The following is a 20474-nucleotide window of genomic DNA, read 5'->3' on the forward strand; positions in this document are numbered from 1 at the left end:
TCTTACGGTATAAGAGGATCATCGATTATGTATTCTATTTAAAAAAGGAAAAATGTTTGTGGGTATGTATGTATGTATGTATGTATGTGACTGGAAAAGTTAAACGGTTCTGAATTTTTTTTCTGTGTTTGAAGAGGGGGTCAGAGCCGATTCAGAACCGGCATAGTTTGTAATTTTTGACAACCCATAAGCCAGCTATAGAACTTGGTAGGTACAAAACGTTATATTTTTTGGGGGTATATATTTTCGGTTCAAGAAGAGACAGGAGAACCGCAAATACACCAAATCAATAGTGTTGAGTTAAGCTTTCAATGTTGTCTAAGCTGTTAGGATCAGACATACACACGGCTCAGTATCGCCGAAAAACTGAAAAACTAAACCCATTCATTATTTGAAAAACTAAACTTTGAAAATTTTGGTTTTTCGACAATTACTCAAAACTTCAACCTACGAATTGCGCCAATAACTGAGAGTTTGTAGAAGGACTCTAGACAAATCTGACGGTGTATACCTCAAATCCGGGAAAATTCGAATTTTTAAGTTATAGGCTTCATAAGTATGATCAAATCTATTGCCTACGGGAAAAACGGTTTTTCAAGCTCAATAATTCCTGTAATATCTTCAGTTATCACACTTGACCTTAGATGCATCAGAAACTACTTGTCAATACGTTTTAAACTCATGTTTAGTGATCAAAATCGGTTAAGCCGTTTAGAGGTTATTAAGCTACAAAAGTATCATACAATTAACGATTATTCCCGAAATGGTTTATGTAGTTGTAGTGGTTACGACGCTACATTTGATCTGGCAACGGGCAATCTGAGTTCATTAACCGGCCATCCCAATATTTTTTTTCAATCTATTTCGAATAGGAAAAAGAATCTAGTGTAAATTCGATGGACACTAGATCATTTGGAAGAGAATGCGACAAAGGCGAATATTTATAAAGCTTAACGTGTAATCGAGAAAAATTGCATTCAACTTCATACATTTAATTTATAAAAAACTTTGAAAAACTCCTGATACAAGAATAAAAAACCGCTAAACGCCGTAAAAATGAGTGGCGCATACAATATTCCAGCTGCAAAAGATCTGATATGAATATTACGTGGCGCGAAAATGTATTTTCATTTTGATTCAAAATAAAATTTTAGTTTTATTTTAAACAATTAAAACTGTATCAAAGTTACCCTTTTGTGGCGCGTTTTACTTTAAATTTAGCAAATATTATGGAAAAATCGTTTAAAATAAAACTAAAATTTTATTTTGCATCAAAATGACAATCCATTTTCGCGTCACGTAATATTCATATCAGATCTTTTGTAGCTGGAATATTGTATGCGCCACTCATTTTTACGGCGTTTAGCGGTTTTTTATTCTTGTTAAATATTTGAAAAAAACGAATACATGAACACAATATAATATTTGAATATGGAACCCAAAAAGATTAGTTAATACATATTAGTTAATTTTATATTTTATATTTAATAACATTCATTGTACAAGGTCATGAGATTCGCATAGGAAGAGATAACCAAACCGTTGGGCTTCTCCGTCGTATAAGACTGACTTGGGCAGCCTTCGGCATGCTGAACCAGATTGTCAAATCGTCTGACATATGTCTTAAAAGAAAAACCTGTAATCAGTGTGTTTTGCCAGTGTTAACCTACGGTGCGGAAACGTTAACCATGACAAGGAGAATAGTGCAATTTCATGATATCATATCATTTTAAAAATAGTTAGTCTAATAGTAAAGGTTTAATACCAAAGTTTGTGTCGTTTATTTGTTAACAATTCCATCTATTTGTAAATAGATACCTATGCATATCAAAATAAATACAGATTTGAAGTTTTGCAGTCCATACATAATGAAGCTTCAAATTTTTTAAGATACTCAACTGAATTTTTTTAATTCTAAACGCGGCCTACTGCGAATTCAAAAACACGATAAATTACCGATATTTTGCTTTGAGTTAGAGATATCGGAAAAAGTTATTTGAGCAAGTTGTTCCAAATATTATTATAACCCCACATACCAAATTTAATAACAAAATTCGCACTTTTAGATTTTTCATTATTGTTAGTCAGGACCCTAAAATTCGTTGTCCCGAGACGCACCCAACCACCCAACGGAGCTGAGAAACTACTCTGCCCTGCCTCCCTTGGTATATCTCCGGGCAGCGTGTGATGGCGCCGTAGATGCCACTGTTAGGAGACCGGGTCTCCTTAAACGCCTGCTGCGCTGCACGGAGCATTAGCATCGGAGAATGCTGGGCTTCTCGGCTCCGTTCATGCATCTCGGGATAACCCCATGGTCCTGCCTACAATAATATGTAATAAAACTGAGACGCGATCATGCGTTCTAATGCTAATGCTCCGTACGTATGGATAATTAGTGATAATATGGAATTTACACGTTGTATAATAGTGAGAGTAATTGTTGTTTTCGCGATTCATGATAAACAAAACAGTATAGAGTGTGTAAAAAATTTATGGGGAGGCTGAGCCTCCCTTGCCTCCTCTGACGAGCCGCCACTGGAGAGTAGCAACACTGAAATGGAACTGGGCAGGTCATGTGGCTCGAATGACAGATAATAAAAGGACAAAGCGGATACTGGAATGGAGACCAAGAGATGATGCCTACCGAAGCAGAGGTTGTCCACCAACACGTTGGACTGATGATCTAAAACGTTGTTATAGGAATTGGATACAAGAGGCACAAGATCGAAAATAGATGGAAAATTATGAGGGAGATATATGTCCAGTAGTGAACAAGCGAAGATTGAATGATGATTTTACAATGCTCTTTTTGTAAATGCTGCTTATATTACCTAGAAAGTTGTATCTTTAATATTATTTTAGCATCCCTGATGATTTTAGTGACTACTAACGAAATATGGGATTATTTCGAAAAGAGTAGGCACATCTAGACTTCTACTTGAGCTGCCTATCAAATAATTTTGGTGATTTGATTAAGAACTAATCAGCTGTGATCGTACCTATATATCCCTTTTTATTGAATGCTCCACCACTGTCTATATACCGCTATATATCTATATATCCTTCGCGATAGCCTGCCTTACTCCCGTTTTGTTTTGAAAATCGCTGGCCTGGTGGATTCATGCTTTGGCCCTTTGCCAATATCAGATATAGTCGTTCATTCACCTGGGAATTCAGTGAGGTATTGTTGGGGCACAGAAAAGCTTTTTGGCTTTCCCAATTCATTCGATAAAAAGTATTTTATGGTAGTAATCTATCGAATGATTTCAGTTCTTTGAATAGAAAAAGTGTGTCACAAAACGAAGGGCTGTGCGATTTAAATTTATTTTTGTTTTATAACATCAGCAAGTTTAAACACCCTTTACTAGTTTTAAAAGTCTTACTTTCCTGTTTCCCATGAGGATTTTGTTATTGGTTTTTAACCCGGCACCTGCCACGTGGGGTGCTACCAGCACCCCATAACACATTTTTATCAAATATTTGGTATTTCAAGTTTGGTAACCGAGCTGTGCGTCATAGTAGCTTTCTATAATATTATATAGCATGGATGTGTTAGTGTTTGAAGTGGTTGTTTAGTGTCATTCTGAACTCATAGCTCTAAAGTCGAATTGGGGTGTCTTCATCTGGCACTTTAAGTTTTAAATTATTTTGTATTTTTGATACAAATTTACATTTTTTATTGAAATAACTGATTTAAATTATTATTATAGACTCTATACTCACTAAATCTTAATTTTTTTTTAGATCTTTTACTTGACTTAATTTATTATGGCTTGGTACTTGCTCATTTGCTTATAACATCTTTTTCATTTTATTTTTCAACTTTTATAACATATAAGTGGCTAATAAGTTAATAAAACATGTTTTTTATATTCTTGTGCTACTCAACGCATTATTTTGTTTTTTCAACAAGTAGATCACAGAAAAATTTTAAGGGGTGCTGTGAGCACCCCACGTGGCAGTTGACGTCTTGCAAAGCCACGTGGCAGGTGCCGGGTTAAATAAATATTTAACTTTAATAGAGTCAATATTTCTCTTTTCTGTTATTAATGTGATAGCTCAAAGATGCATGGATATGCATGTTTCTTACGTTGATTTTGACAAAGCATTTGACAAAATAAGTTAACTTAAGAATAATAACAAACCCCTATTGGAATCAAAGGGCACGCATTGAAATAACGAACAAATCGTGATAACGAACCCAGTTCAGAAATTAAAATCAGGAGAGGAGTTAGGCAGGGATGTATTCTGACTCCATTACTATTGAAGGTATAATACTGAATCCAATTTTGAAGAAGCACTACTATCAGAAAATGAAGGAATATTGGGAGGAAGAACTATTATTAACAATATAAGATATGCAGAGGACACTGTGATTATGGCAAGCTCTGGTGAACAGCTCGAACTACTACTAAACAAGGCAAGCAGTTTCTGTGAAAAATATGGATTAAAAATGAATACAAAAAGACCAAACATATAATAATAACAAAGAAAATAATTATACAAACAAAAATACCTTTGGAAAATGTACCGAGGAATTCAGTGCGGTATTTTTGGGACACAGAAAATCTTTTTAGCTTTCCCAATTCATTTACTTTTGTTTTATAACATCAGCAAGTTTAAACACCCTTTACTAGTTTAAAAAGAACTTATATCTTACTTTGCTGTTTCTCACTTGGGAACTTGGGATTTTGTTATTGGTTTTTAAAAACATAATTAACTAGATTGAGTATTTCTCTTTTTTTGCTATTATTGCAGCTCAAAAAAGCATGGATATGCATGTGGATGTGCGTGTTTCTCACGTTGATTTTGAACAAATATTTGACAAAGCAAGACATATAAAATTAGTCCAAATTCTAAAGACAAAAAAAAACCTAGATAAAAGGGACTTAAGAATAAGAACAAACCTTAGTGGAATCAAAGAGCACCAATTGTAACAGGTAACGAACCCAGTTCATAAATTAAAATCAAGTGAGGTTAGGCAAGGAAATATTCTCCATTACTATTCAAGGTATATACAGAGTGGGCCAAACAAAGCAGTCCACCTCGATATTTGGCAGTATTTATTAGATTTTAAGGAAATGAAGAAACAGGTCGATTTTTGATCTAAGGGGGACACATTTTTATGGTACATACATCTGTCATTTGTCAATCCCTTCCCTTCCATTTCCCCCACCTCATATTTTTAAATAGGGAATAGGGGTCGTGTGCTAGCTTATTTGAAAGGTTATTCGATTATCTCTTCAGTAATATCAATATTAAAATAATTATTTATATAGGGTGTCCAAAAAAATATTTTAATTAAATTAATTGACACAAAAAGAAGAATGTATGTAATTTATTTAATTCAAAATACATTCTACTGCTGTCACAAAACAGAAAAAAAATATATTTTGATAAATATACATTGAATGTTCAAGCTGCCACCCATCTGCCTCTTGGTAGGTTGAATATTGAATTTAAGCAACAAACAAAGTTTATTTATCAAATAAACTTTTCTTTCTGTTTTCTGTCCGCAGTAGAATATATTCTGAGTTAAACAAATTACATACATTCTTCTTTTTTTGTCAATTAATTTAATTCAAAATAATTTTTCTTGGACACCCTGTGTAAATAATTATGTCAGTGTTAATATTACTGAATAGAGAATTTAATAACCTTTCAAATGAGCTAGCACGCGACCCCTATTCCCTTTTTAAAAGTAAAGGGTGGGGGAAGTGGAAGGGAGGCGGTTGACAAATGTCAGATATATGTACCATAAAAATGTGTCGCCCTTAGATCAAAAATTGACCTGTTTTTTTATTTCCTTAAAATCTGATAAATACTGCCAAATATCGAGGTCCTTTGGCCCACTCTGTATATTCAAGGATTACTATCAGAAAGTGAACTAATAATAGTTAACGGAAGATCTACTAACAGCATAAGATATGCAGATAACACTGTGATTTTAGCTGTCTGTCGACATACTACTAATCAAGTCAAGTAGTTTCTGTGAAAAATATGGATTAAATTACCTGGAAACCTGGATTTCAGAAATTAGTGCTCAAACAACAGAAATAAGGGCCAGGATAGAAATAACAAAAAATGCGTATGTAAAAATGAAAAAAATTCTCTGCAATAAAGACCTTAGATTACAACTGATAGTAAGAGCTCTGAGATGTTAAGTGTTTTCTGTACTATAATATAGACTTGATAGCTGCACACTGAAGCAAGAACACATAAAGAAGTGATAGTCATTTAAAATGTGGTGTTACCAAAGGAATCTTAGAATGGTATGGACACAGAAGAAAACGAACACGGAAGTATTGCGAGAAATGGGCAAAGAATACAAAATAATGAATATACTAAAAATAAGAAAGTTACAATATCTGGGACACATAATGAGGGGACAGCGATATGAAAAAGATAGATAATACAGCTAAAGCTAAAAATAAGAGGAGGAAAGAAGGAGAGTGTTATAGTTGAACATTTTAAGGGGTTTTTTAAATGCGGGTCAGTAGAACTCTTCAGCAGCAATAGAGTAAAGATAGTGATGATAATATTCAACCTCCGATTGTGAGACGGCACAAGTTAAAGAAGTAGTCTCTCTATACGAGGTGGTGGCAGTACCTACCTATGTACTAAAATTATTTAAAAATTGGTAGGACTAATTATTAATATTAAAATGAGAAAAGTAGTTTATTTAATTAACCGTATATATTATTATGTAAATCAAAGAATAAAATTTTACTCAAAGTCTCTGTAAAAGCTAGTTATTTATAGGTCTGGATCCCACGTATGAAAAAAAAAGTTGATTAATAGCAAGCTGAAAATTTGTTAATTAGTGTCTAGTCGGACGAACTTTGATATATGGGAACACTGGAACAGGGGAAGTTTTAATTGTGGAACAGGTTAAAAATTTGGAACGGTCAGACCACGAAAACGGCACATGTATTTTGTCCGACAGAACAGACTTAAACTCTCCGAACAGAGATTAAACTCTTATGCAAAAATCAGATTGCTATTTATCACCAAATGGGCGTTTTAATGAGTGGACCATGTAGAATATGTTAAATGACAGGAATTATGATAGGTGATAAATAGCAGTCTGATTTTTGCATGAGAGTTTAATCTCTGTTCGGAGAGTTTAAGTCTGTTCTGTTGGACAAAAAAAATGTGCCGTTTTCGTGGCCTGACCGTTCCAAATTTTTAACCTGTTCCACAATTAAAACTGCCCCTGTTCCAGTGTTCCCATATATCAAAGTTTATCCGACTAGACACCCTTAAGATATTAACAAATTTTCAGCTTGCTATTAATCAACTTTTTTTCCATACGCGGGATCCAGACTTATTAGCTAAATACATTTGTATCAAAACATAAATCTCATAGTTATTTATAGTTCTACTTAAAATAATGACAAAATATGATATTGCAGGTGCTTTTCATAATACATAAAACTAAAATTATTTGCAAAATAAACGAAAATGTCAACGGATGTTTGAAATAAATTATAGTAATGTAAGGCAGTAATTACACTAAATATTTCTTCAATTTCCAACGTAGGTATGCAAAGATGAGATTGTCAAAAATTATACCTATTTATATCTACGAAATACGATCATTATATATTAAGAAAAATATATTTTCTTGGTAATTAGAGACGCAACTGAGACTACAGGAAATATAGGGGGCAAAAAGTGCTCGCCACAAAAATTGAGTAATCCTCAATAATTGTATATCTCTTCCCAAAGAGTTTGTATTAAAACAACTAAATGTCTACTATTTCAAATACGGCTTTACTGTGAACTCTCATTTTTTACTCTTAGAATAGGTACGCAGCAAAAATAGTGCGAATCCAAAAACCTACAACATATTTTCTCTTTTCACATCTTTTCATTATATCTCCATATTTTTTAGAACATACGTCCGCTATTCATCTAACAGGACTAAATATACCTACCGAGCAGCATTCCTATCGCAAGTTACTATGACAAGTGATCAGTAGGGCAAAACTAACCTATCTCACGATGGACTAAACTAAGCTCACATTTCCTGTCTATGGGTGAAAAATATAACGCTGAGCGAATTCTGCTTCGCAATGATAGGAAGTCCAGACATCTAAGGACCAAAAAGCGACGTCGTTATGAACGCTTGACTATCGCAAGCCAGTTGTAGCTGTGATAGCTTGGTCTTGGTCTTGGTATTGCACTCACAGTCTTGGTCTTGGTCTTGGTCTTGCAGCAACAGTCTTGCAAGTCTCGCAGTTACCCACTAACATATTGCTATTTATTAAATATTACTTTAGATCTTAGAACAACGTAAACGTATAGGTACATTTTCAGCTTGACTTAACATAGACATAGTAAAAACCAACCAAATTAATAAATGTCTAAACAACTCACATTGGGTGGGTTTAAACCCACGATCTAAACTATCCCTGCCTATAGTCTAACGTCTAACTAACTGAGCTATCTACCATCTCCCACGGGAGTTAGTCTGTTTCTTAATAAAAGTTTGCATTTTGTGTTTGGTGTCCTTCGATAGATTTTTCAAAAATATTGAATACGTGTAATTTTCAATTTTTCGATCTCATGTTCTTTTCGCGAAATATCGTGAGGTTCACATTTACAATTTACAATTTACCCCCCACCCCTCTCCGTGGGTGGTCGTGTTTAGTATCATTCGATGGATTTTTGAAAAATATTGAACGTACTTTTTAATTTTTCGATCTGACATTCATTTCGCAAAATATTCGCTTTTTTGTGAAACTTTGTGACTCACCCATTTCCTTACGCCCTGCTCAAATCGTCAGGTTTTTTAAATATACACTGTCTTGCATGTACCTACTTAACTTACCTTATCTTAATCTGACGATGTCGAGTTTTTCTAAGGATATATATTTTTTTCGGGCCTCCCTTAACGAATTCCCCTGTATTAAAAGCCAATATATGGTAGAGGTACATTTACAGGGTACAAGGTTTCTCCCCATGTGATAACCTGACGCGCTCCAGTAACTGCAAAAATCCCCGCTTGGGTTCCCCTACCATTAAATGCATCATTTTATTTCAATTTTTTATAAGATATATTTTTGCTTAGAATATTTTTTTCGATAAAATACTTACTTTTTGAGTCATTTGCGCAAAAACCGTCGAAAAACGTGTGTTTTTTTTTTGTTGAAAAATGAACATATTCAGTCGCAAATAGCTCGAAAAGTATTGACTGGTTTATTTGTAGATGAATAAAATAGAACAAAAGTTGCTTAGAATTAGTCAGTTTATTCAACCTTGACTTATTTTGAACCTTTGTTTTTTAACCCCCCAAGAAGGGGTGAAAGGTGAAACTCATCCACAGGGCAAAATCACACATGCATCGGCCAATATCTCTTTTTTGACGTGTTAGCTATGTGTACGCAAACATGTCAATCCAAAATCCAAGCGGTTCTTTAAAATTTCAAGGTTTTGTAACATTTTACCGTGAGTGAATGGACTATACAGGGTAGCCGGGCATTATCTTATCTTGTGCTTTTTCAGCAAAAAATTTTGTTTGGCCTATTGATCTAATATCTAATTGCACACTCTGCAAAAAGTTTATAAGTAGGGCGTTTAGTCTTTACTATATGGTATTATTCCCACTAACTGATAAGGAAAAACAATTGACTGGGTGTCCGTAACAGTGGATATGCTATTCGTATTATATTTTTATCAACAAAGGTGACATTATATCTTTAAAAGTTTTAATGCAATATTATTATGCTGTTGGCGGCGTCACACAACACAAGCAGATTATTTTATGAAACGTATTCTCAAAATCTAGTACAATTACTTTTGGAGCGAAGGCGTTGTCTGATATTAGGAAATACAAAGCCGTTGAAATACCGGCCCTAAACCACCTTGAGAATTGGTCAAAACAAGTGGGAGTACAATTTTCTACGACGAAAACAAAATGTATATTGTTTTCAAAGAATCGACATTCTACAAAGCCAGATTAGCAAATATATGGAAACAGCTTAGAATATGTTGACCATATAAAATTTTTAGGAATGTTTTTCGATAAAAAACTCTCTTGGAAAATGCACATTATGTACATCAAGGAAACTTGTCAAACTGGTCTGAATTTATTGCGAACTTTGTGTAACAACAATTGAGGGTCAGATTTTAAAAGCCTTATTCATATTCACAAATCATTTATACGATCAAAGATTGATTATGGTTCAATAGTTTACGCTTCTGCCAAGAAGACATTACTTGCTCAGCTTGAAACTATACAGAATACAGTATTAAGAATAGCCACTGGAGCTTTTCGTACTAGCCCTGTTGAAAATTTACAATGTTTAACTGGTGAACCACCTTTGAAATTTAGGAGAATATATCTATCGTTAGCTTATGCATCAAGCATTCAATCAATAAAATCACATCCCTCTCTTCGTAATACAATTGGTGACCGTTTTAAAGATATTTATATTAAACACACCCGAACAGACCCACCATTCTATGAGAGAATTCGAAGGTATCTATCCTCGTATAGTGTTCAGTTTCCAAAATTCTTTGATAAGTCAACCACCACGGCTGAATTTCCATCATGGACATTACCCCCTTTACAATATGATCTAACTCTCACTAAATATAATAAGTTCGAAGATACTCACAATATAATAAACCAAGAGTCACTTAACAAACTTTCATGTTTTTCCGATTATTATCACATTTATACAGATGCATCCAAAACCAGTGATGGTGTAGGATCAGCAATTGTCACTCCAAATTCCATATTGCAATTTAAACTATCATCTACTAGCAGTATTCTATCTGGAGAATTGTTTTCGATTCTACAAGCATTAATTCATGTAAACAACCTTAACATCTCAAAAACTCTGATCATTACTGATTCTCTTAGTGCATTACATTCAATAAAACAGCTCTATACCAGTAATCCTATTGTTCAGCTAACACAACATCAATTACACCTTATAAACCAAGCAAAACAGCAAATTCACTTCTTTTGGGTTCCATCACATACTGGTTTGGAAGGCAACGAAAAAGTGGATCATTATACCGGTGAAGCAATACACAGTGAATCTTCAATAACAGTGAATACAGTGTCGTGTTCGTGAAACAGAAAGTGCTAAGTGAATGGGGAAATAAATGGCAACAATCAAAATCACTTCTACAGACTATTAAACGTACAACACATTCATGGTATGAGATAAACATCGATCGCCGATTGTTTGCTAAAATAACTCGTTTGCGTATAGGACACAGCAGACTAACTCATGGTCATATTATATCTGAATCAAATCACCCTATATGTGATCATTGTAACTGTAATATATCCATACCACATATTTTGGTAGATTGTCCTAAATTTATTAATGAAAGAAACAAACATTCAATACCTGTAAATATAAAAATGTTTTAGGAGATAATTGTAATCCGAAAAACCTTTTCAATTATCTAAAGGATATTGGCCTTTTCAACAAACTGTGAAGAAGTTTATTTTTTTTATATTATATATGTCTAGTATTAAGATACGGACAAGTTACATACTTTAGTTATTAGTTAAAAAAAATATTGTACTCCAAACCTACCCACTTATTGTAATATTAATTGTACAAATCCTGATTGTATGTTCAAATGTAATTAACTGTATATTATGTTCTCCCGCTAATAACTCTGAGTAGTTGATGCGGTTAATAAAGAAAAAAAAATTCAGTTTGGCAACATTGTATGAATAAAAAGTCTTCTAGCATATGAACAGAACTGTAATTTAGTCCAGAAAATTAATATATTTTTTTACCAACAAAATAATGTTACAAATCTGATGTGTTGTTCTTAAAAATAGAAAAAATGTTCTCTTGCGTAATATTTATTTATTAATTCCTCTTACGTAATATTTATCGTTTGATTATTTTATTTCTACCAGCCCCGAGAACATAACAAGCTGACTTCCGCTCAAAATTCGGAACAAACAATCACCTACAAACAGTAGAAAAATCTGTAGAATATAACAGATCACTGGTACTTATCTTCGTAGACTTTCACAAAGCCTTCGACACTGTGAAATTAGACAGCATTATATTATAACTGTTCTGAACAATAGTAGAATAGACTACCGGTTTACAAAGCTAGTACAAACATTATACCAAAACGCCACAATGCGTGTAAAACTACATGATACCACCATAGAAATTTATATTAAGCGAGGTGTGAGACAGGGCGATACTCTCTGACCTAAATTATTTATAACGGTCCTCGAATACGTCTTTAAAATGCTAAAGTAGGAAAATAGAGGAATAAAAATAGATGGAGAAATGCTCAATCATCTGCGTTTTGCCGACGATATAGTACTTATTACCGAAGATCTGGGTGAAGCACAACAAATGCTACAAGAATTAGAAAACGTATCTTCAACAATAGGTCTAAAAATGAACATCAGTAAGACCAAATTTATGACAAATTTAGTTCTCCTCGAACACCTAACCATCCAAAATAAAGTGGTAGAATTGACAGAAAAGTACATAAGTATATCTCGGTCATGAAATCAGAATAGGCAAGGACAATCAGACCTGCGAATTTTAACGACGAATAACACTTGCTTGGACGGCGTTTAGTTCACTAAGAGATATCTTTAAGAGCAACATCCCAATAGCCATGAAACGGAAGACATTTGACCAATGTGTTCTTCTTATTATGACATACGGAGCACAAACTCTCACGCTCACCAAAACAACAGCACTAAAAATTCGAGTGGCACAAAGGCGCATGCAAAGATTGATTCTCGGCGTGACAAAAAAAGACAACATAAGGAACCAAGACCTGAGGAAAAGAACAGGTATCACTGATGTCGTCGAACGTACATATAGTCAATCTGAAGTGGAATTGGGCAGGTCACATAGCGAGACTAAAGGACTCAAGATGGACAAGAAAACTAATTGACTGGCACCCAAGAGAAGACAAACGCAGCAAAGGACGGCCACCAATACGCTGGATGGACGACATTAAACGGATATCCAAGAAATGGCAACAAGACGCACAGAACCGTGGAGAGTGGCGAAAAATGGGAGAGACCTATGTCCAGCAGTGGACAGAAGAGGTTGCATGATGATGATGATGATGATTATTTTAACTGTACTAATATCCAAGTATTTACTATAAGTTGTAAAATAACTAATTTAGAATGATTAATGGGATATTAAAATATCTTATCTTTAAAGCGGCTCCTCAAATTACTTAAACATTTATATCAAACATTGATACCGCCAATTTGTTGCGCATTCTGACCGATTTCCGTTTCGACTATACCGTATCTCAATTAAAATTGGTTGCGATCTATGTTTCTACAATATTCTAGCGACTAAAATCTCTTGCTTATCTTACTTCTTACAAGTAAGACCGACAGACTGAAATTATTTAAAAAATGATTTACTATCTTTAATGGGAATTAGCCACAATTTCAATTTAACATAACGTTTATTTTAAATGAACCATACCCCATCCTGAATGAACCACATGATCTGTCTCACATTTAGTGGTAAATCATCTAGCCTGTGACTAAAGGTATTTTGTAAGAAATGTAAATAATAAACGTATTTTTGTGGTTAACTCTCATTAAAGGTAGTAAATAATATTAATATACCGCAAGAAATGGCTTCAAAACATGATTTAAACAACTTGCAAATTGGCAAATAAACAAAAAGTGTCAATGGATATAATATATCATATTAAAATATAATAATTATCATAATAGTATGTATGTTAATATGAAGGCGCTGAAATAATTCTTTCGATGTTCAATTTTTTTTTGGCACGGCGAATATTAAAATGTTGTACCCATACATCATTTATATTTAAATGAACGCCAGTTTGCCAATGAGGCAATCATAAATTTACACAAATCACCATTTTAAATTCAAATTAAAATTCATTTAGTTAAGTTAGCGCAAAATTACTGTTATTAAAACAACATTTTTTTCTACTTGAATCTTTTTCAGTCAATTTATTCAGGTCCTTCGAATAAGCAGGTTTTGAGTAATTTGGAACCTAAAAATATTTTATTGCTAATTAAAATGTTTAACTTATGCATTTTGCGATATTGGTTGGGACTCCCTCTTTATCTGAAGTGATGTTGTTCTGTTTCTTGTGACTAGCTTTAATAGATATATACTACACAATTTCTTTAGCTTTTTCAATTTGACATAGTTAGTCTGGTTTTTTCAGTGGTTATACAAGTTATAATCAATATTTGGCTTGTAAAACTATCAGAGACGTATTAGTATGTCAAAAAATGCAATGAGTCGCCTAACTAAAGTTTGGAAAGACAGGTCTATCTCTCAAAATATCAAGATGAGACCGGTTGTATTCTCAATATTTCTATACGGAGCAGAGACTTGGACTCTTCGCGCATGCGAGCGCCAAAGAATTGATGCCTTTGAGATGAGGTGCTGGAGAAGAATGCTGCGCATACCTTGGACAGCTCATAGGACAAACGTTCCCATTCTAAACCAATTCAAGTTTAAAAAAAAGGCTGTCCACAATATGTCTGAAACGAATACTGCAATTCTTTGGTCACGTGGTTCGCAGAGGTGACGACAGTTTGGAGAGATTATTTGTTTCTCGAAACGTTCCGGGGAGAAGATCAAGAGGACGATCACCAACTAGATGGTCCGACCAAATAAAGAATTCAGCTGGAAACTCATTCTGCGAAGCTCTTAGAGCAGCTGAAGATAGAGACCCATGGAGAAACATTGTTAGGAATATTGGAAGAAATCACGATCCTCAGTAATGGGGAAACGACAAGAGAGAGAGAGAGAGAGAGAGAGAGAGAGAAAACTATTTTTAAAAGTTAAAAACCGTGGGAGCACATTCTTCATATAGTTTATACTATCTGGCATTCTACAACAATACATCACTGGGTCTCCATGGAAATAAGTTGCTGTCGGCATTCTGAGACCATTTCCAGTAACAACACCAGGTAACCTGAGTAAGGTGTGATAAGGCTGAGTGACCGAGCACACACTATCCGGACAGCGAGACACCAATTTAGGTCGGTGCCTTGATGACCGAAATACACTTGATTAGGACACAAGTCCAAAATCAAGTAATAAATTAACTATACTAAATTTACAATCAAGATGCAGTAGAAATAAACAAACCAAGACACGCTAAATGCTACTAGGAGCACTTCCGAATCATAATTACCACAAATCATGATTTCCAAAGTTTAAACATTGTAAATTATGATTCGGGAGTGCTCCTAGTAGCTTTTAGCGTGTCTTGGTTTGTTTATTTCTACTGCATCTTGATTGTAAATTTAGTGTAAGTCATTAATAGGGAGAAAAGCTCTTCTAGGCACCCCTTAAATCAGGTGGCTTAACCACATTAAGTAATACAGAGGATGTCCCATTACCCAGGGCATTCAAAGTAACGGTAAGTACAACGCCTCCCCATTCGGTATGTCCTTAGATGAGGAGGGATGGTGGTATAGCTTGTGGGTCAGATCGGTACCACTTCATTACGGAGTGTGACCGGTTTGATCTTCGGACATGTGGGTCCCACTGTTCCATTGGAACACACATGTCCCCCGGGGCTGGGGTTGTACGAGTATGTGTGTGTGCACCAGTTCACAAGTATTTTATGGTTGATGTGGACTATTTTTTCAAATAGACAGAAGTAGTTGCATTACCCAACCAAGAAGTAGTCAGATTTGGTGAGGCACTGCTTGAAAATATTACTTCCCGACATGGGGTTTCACTTCTTCTTCATTCTGACCAGGGGCGCAACTTCGAATCATAAGTGTGGAAGACCATGATGGTTTTACTGGAAATTAAGAAGACCTAAACGACACCTCTTCATTCTCCAGAGAGACTGGGACAAACTGGTGCCTCTGTTTCTGCTAGCTTAACAAAGCTCTGGTGAAGAGCTTCGTTAGCCTACTGAGTTAGCATTTCTAGCCTAAACATGAAGTATCTGGTTACAGTCCGGAATAGTATTGACTGGCCGAGACATGAAGTTTCCCATCGATCTCCTACATGACAATCTACAGACGGAAAGGCAGACCGAGAAACACTCCCCGAGTATGTCAACGGTCTAAAGGTTCGACTGGTTAAGGTCCAATAGTTCTATGACTAGTTTCTACAAGTCCATTGGGTTTTGTTATATTTTCTCTATTTTAGGATTTAATCTGATAACCGATTCTTATAGTAGTTCCACATAAAGGAGTACGACAGGGTAACACAAACTATCATTAAAAACGACGTGGCAGCACAATTTAATGTCAACAATGTAGCTTTCCCGATAGCTGAGATAATGGGACCTAAGACCTAAGACTGGGATAACTCAAGAGAAATAAGATGTCGAAATGAAAAATTAAAACATTCGATAAGGTGCGTAAAATGCACTGTAATCTCTCCCTCAATATCCATAACCGAATAAGGAGTTTGAGATGCAATGTTCTCTCGACTTTGCATACAGAGCAGAAGCATGGACTTTCACGGATGCCTCATGTAAACGCGATTCTATCAACGCATACTTGACACCCATGAATTCATGATATTTATATCACTAATGAAACCACCTTACAACGCATCTGTGGAGAACTAGAATACCTCTGAGAAATGAGCCACAATTTTACTAAAAAATGAATTAAAGACAGATCACATGCTATGATGTTTTTGCGACGGATATTCTTGAGTTGGGATTGATTTCATGTAATCGAATGAACTATCTTTTAGTAAAGTCGTCCCAGGAACGCAACTCATAAATATTAACGATATCATTTTACAGTCTTCTACTTTAAAATGTATAATATACATCTGAATTGCCAATATATATGAGTCAGATTAAATAAATTATTAGAAGAATTTTTTTAGCAACAACATTTTTGTTTATTTTAATAGTATTTTGTATTTTGACAACGAAACTCGATTTGGGCTTCGAAACGTTAATAAATTCATTTTTTAGTAAAATTGTGGCTTATTTCCCATAGAAAATACTTAATTATACAAATGCCACAAGGAAATAGCTTCAGAATAACATTAGAATACCTCTTAACTATCAAACGTAGAAAATTGGAATACTTTAGACAAATCATGAGAAATGAGAAATATCACTGCTTCTTCTTATTAGTCTTCTGCTGATATTTCTTCTTCTTCTTCTTTTTGTGTAGACATGACTGTCTGTTTTTCAATGTGCCTCGAGTAAGTTCTATCGTTTTCGTGGTCTTATCTCTCACCGCCTTTACATTTTCATTTACTTATACGATCGTCCTATTCTACTTTTTCTTATTATTGCCTTGAATCTGATGTTTTTTACTAACCATGTCCCACGTAGGTATATCTGTATTTCTAGATCTGTCCCATAGTATTTTACCATCGATTTTTCCGTCGAAATGTTTTTATCTCTGCTGTTTCTAGCATTATTCTTGTTCTCTCTCCATCAGGTCGTATTTCTGCCGCTTATGTCAACATCGGTTTGATGACTGTTTTGTAAATTCTGCCTTTTCTTCCACTTCTGTTTCGAGAAATGAATTTCTAACCAATGACAACTGAAACTGACGTCTCAGCTTATCTTGGAAATGAACTTAGTATAGTAACATTAGCTTTTACTTTTCTATAAAACTGCTGAAAAAATATTTAAATTCTTTTTGAAATTTGTTTAAAAAAGTATATTAAATATATCAAAGCTGTAGTAAAAAGTGTTTTATTAATTTTTAAATATTTCTGTATCTTCATTATATTAATAAAAATTATGAATATACATAATGAATTATATGGATGAATAATCCATCGTATATCATCATAATATTGATATACAAATACATCGAGAGAATTAATCCAGCGATCCTTACCTGACTATTCCATAAAAGAGTAAATATAACATATTTAATAAAATTGATACCTTGGTGGAGTGTGGCAAGCGTTGAGCCTGGAAACACTCTCGAGAGTCTGAAACAATAGAATAATAAAATCAAAGGGAGTAACAGGATCAATAACACACTAAAACTATAAAGATGAGAGATACATCTATAAAACTAATCTCCCAAAAATCTTTCGATTTTGACGATAGATACTTAAAAACGATGATAAACATAAATGAGCTTTAGGCATCAACGTAATATCCACTTTTGTGTTTTCAAGGTTGATCGATTATTATTCAAAGTTTTAAATACATTATTTAACTGATGCTAATTAAAAATAACTATAATTAAGAATAAGGTTTGAAATTCTAGAGAATTCGAATTTTTTATTGTGGACCAATAAAGTGGCCTTGTGACTCCCTCTTTTACACACTTGCTTGGATACATTTGGGCTTGGGCCGGTGAAAATGAAAGTGACATAAGTCCAAGGAACAGAGCGGTTTGTTAAAATCGTTTGAAAAATTCAATTAAACGATATTTCAATACCGACCAGTAACTGAAAAATATCTACGTTTAGTTTATCTAATCTACAGGGTGTCCCGGAAAATAGTGCGTTCCTTAAAGGTGTGGGTAGAATGCACCATTTAAAAGAAAACTTTCTTATAAATTTTTTTTCTTAAGTCATCTGTTGCCCCAAAAAATGAAAATAATGTCTTTTACTAAAATTTACATTTGGCAACACAGAAGTTTTATTTATTTTGACACAGCGAAGATAAAAATATACAATAATTGTAAACACAACCTCAACATCTACGGGTATAAGAGGTTTTCGATTATGTATGTATGTGTGTAAACACAAACAGTCATATCATAATCACCTGTAACCCCAGAATAGGTACATCGTATTGTTGTAATATTGTCATGATTTCGATCGCGAGTATCATGATATTATGTTAATTATGTTTAGTGCAAGATTTACAGCAAGGCTATTTACCTCGAAGAAAAACAAAATCTTCAGAGAACCCGAATTTCTGTGTAAAGTGTTGTGTGCAGATAAAGTTTATTTTACTGGAATGGTGTGTTAAACTTTCATGATTACCAAAAGTATGAATTTGTGGACTGGGATTATTTATAATCATCTGATTGAACCATTCGAACTTCACAGAAGATTGAATGGAGAAATGTAGTCAAATGTTTTGCAACATGTTCTATCGATACTTCTTGAAGACGTAGCTTTATTGTAATAAAAATTTTTCATTATAATATACAAACCTTATTTATTAAATATTTAATAAACATAAGTATTAAGCTGTTTTTCTATCACTGTTATCAGTATTTTATCAATATATATTATGCCTATGGTCGATGATTCATGATAGTTGAGTTACAGTAAAATTAATTTAGTACAGAAGGAACGCAGCGTTGCCGGCTGTATTTGCTTTTCTGTAGACATTAATCAAATGCATTAAAATTAATAAATTATTTTTTTGAAAACGGTTGAATTTACAACAAAATTTTATCAGACTTTTTGCTCTAAATGGTGCAGATAGCTCATACCTTGAAAGAATGCACTATTTTCCGGGACACCCTGTATAAATGAATTCTAGATCTGTCATTCATATTCCATCATTCATTAAGCATTATAGTTCCTAGGGATTATAGCTAACGCCATGGCGTTCAAAATCCTATTCTTAGGTTAGGTGGATTACTCCTCTGTCATTTATAGCTTGCTGTATCGCTGTGTGTCTTTGCTGCTGTCGTGACTCTTTTCCATTTCTTCCTGTCCTTGCACTGAATTTCCTTTCTTTCCCTCTTCCTCTCTTGCACTGAACTTTCTTTTATGTCATATAGGTAGATACAATACAAAAAATTGGGCTAAATTGGCTAAAGACACTTTCACTCTAAACCTGTAGGTACAAGGTAAGTTCAAACATAAATACTTGAATCTGGAAATGCAATGAATTTTATGGAACATTTAAATGTGAATAGTATTGCATTATTAGCATGTGGAAACATTACATTTATTTTTGGTTTTCTAAAAGTTTTCTGTTACTGGCTTGCATCACGTAGTTCTTCATTGCCTTCATTTCCTCCTTCATTATTAAGTCCATAAATTTTCTCTTCATGTTATGGCAAAGATCCAATATTGTCTTCAACATTATCTGCGGTGTTAAGATCCAAGAAAAACGTGTGACGCACCTGAGGAATAAACGTTAGCAGATGAATTATGTCTTGCTTTTTCAACTCCCCAACAGGTCTCTTTGATGGATAAAGTTTTTCGTATGGCACATTCTTTGAATCTACGGGCCTCCCTTTTTTTTTAGTAGGCTTTATGTTTAGGATATTAAATTCCATTATCTTCGGTAATGTTTTTTTTTTACATTATTTCATAAGGATCATCTTTCTATAGTCTGATGTCTGATCCATTGAATGGTCCTATAGCAGCAGGACAATATAGGATAAGAACTAACAAAGATCTCGAAGAACTATACCCAGACGCCAACATCATAAAAGAAAGAAAGTCCAGAAGACTCCAATGACCAGGACAACTCAGAAGACATTCTGATCAAAGAACAGTAAGGCTGGTATGGGAAGAAGTTCCAACTGAAGGAAGACCAAGTGGACGCCCTCGACTACGGTGGCG

The 20474-nt window shown here is 34.2% G+C and overlaps 1 protein-coding gene across 1 annotated transcript in view; it reads right to left on the bottom strand.

The window, feature by feature from the left end:
• LOC114346330 (homeobox protein abdominal-B-like) overlaps positions 1–20474 on the bottom strand; it is a 638798-nt gene that overhangs the window by 115270 nt on the left and 503054 nt on the right. Inside the window, exon 4 of the mRNA XM_050643652.1 lies at positions 17872–17918. The gene's annotated coding sequence lies outside the window, so the exon portion shown is untranslated. The remainder of the gene's footprint in view (positions 1–17871; positions 17919–20474) is intronic.

Source organism: Diabrotica virgifera, chromosome 2 (genome assembly GCF_917563875.1).
Source record: "Diabrotica virgifera virgifera chromosome 2, PGI_DIABVI_V3a".
NCBI lineage: Eukaryota > Metazoa > Arthropoda > Insecta > Coleoptera > Chrysomelidae > Diabrotica > Diabrotica virgifera.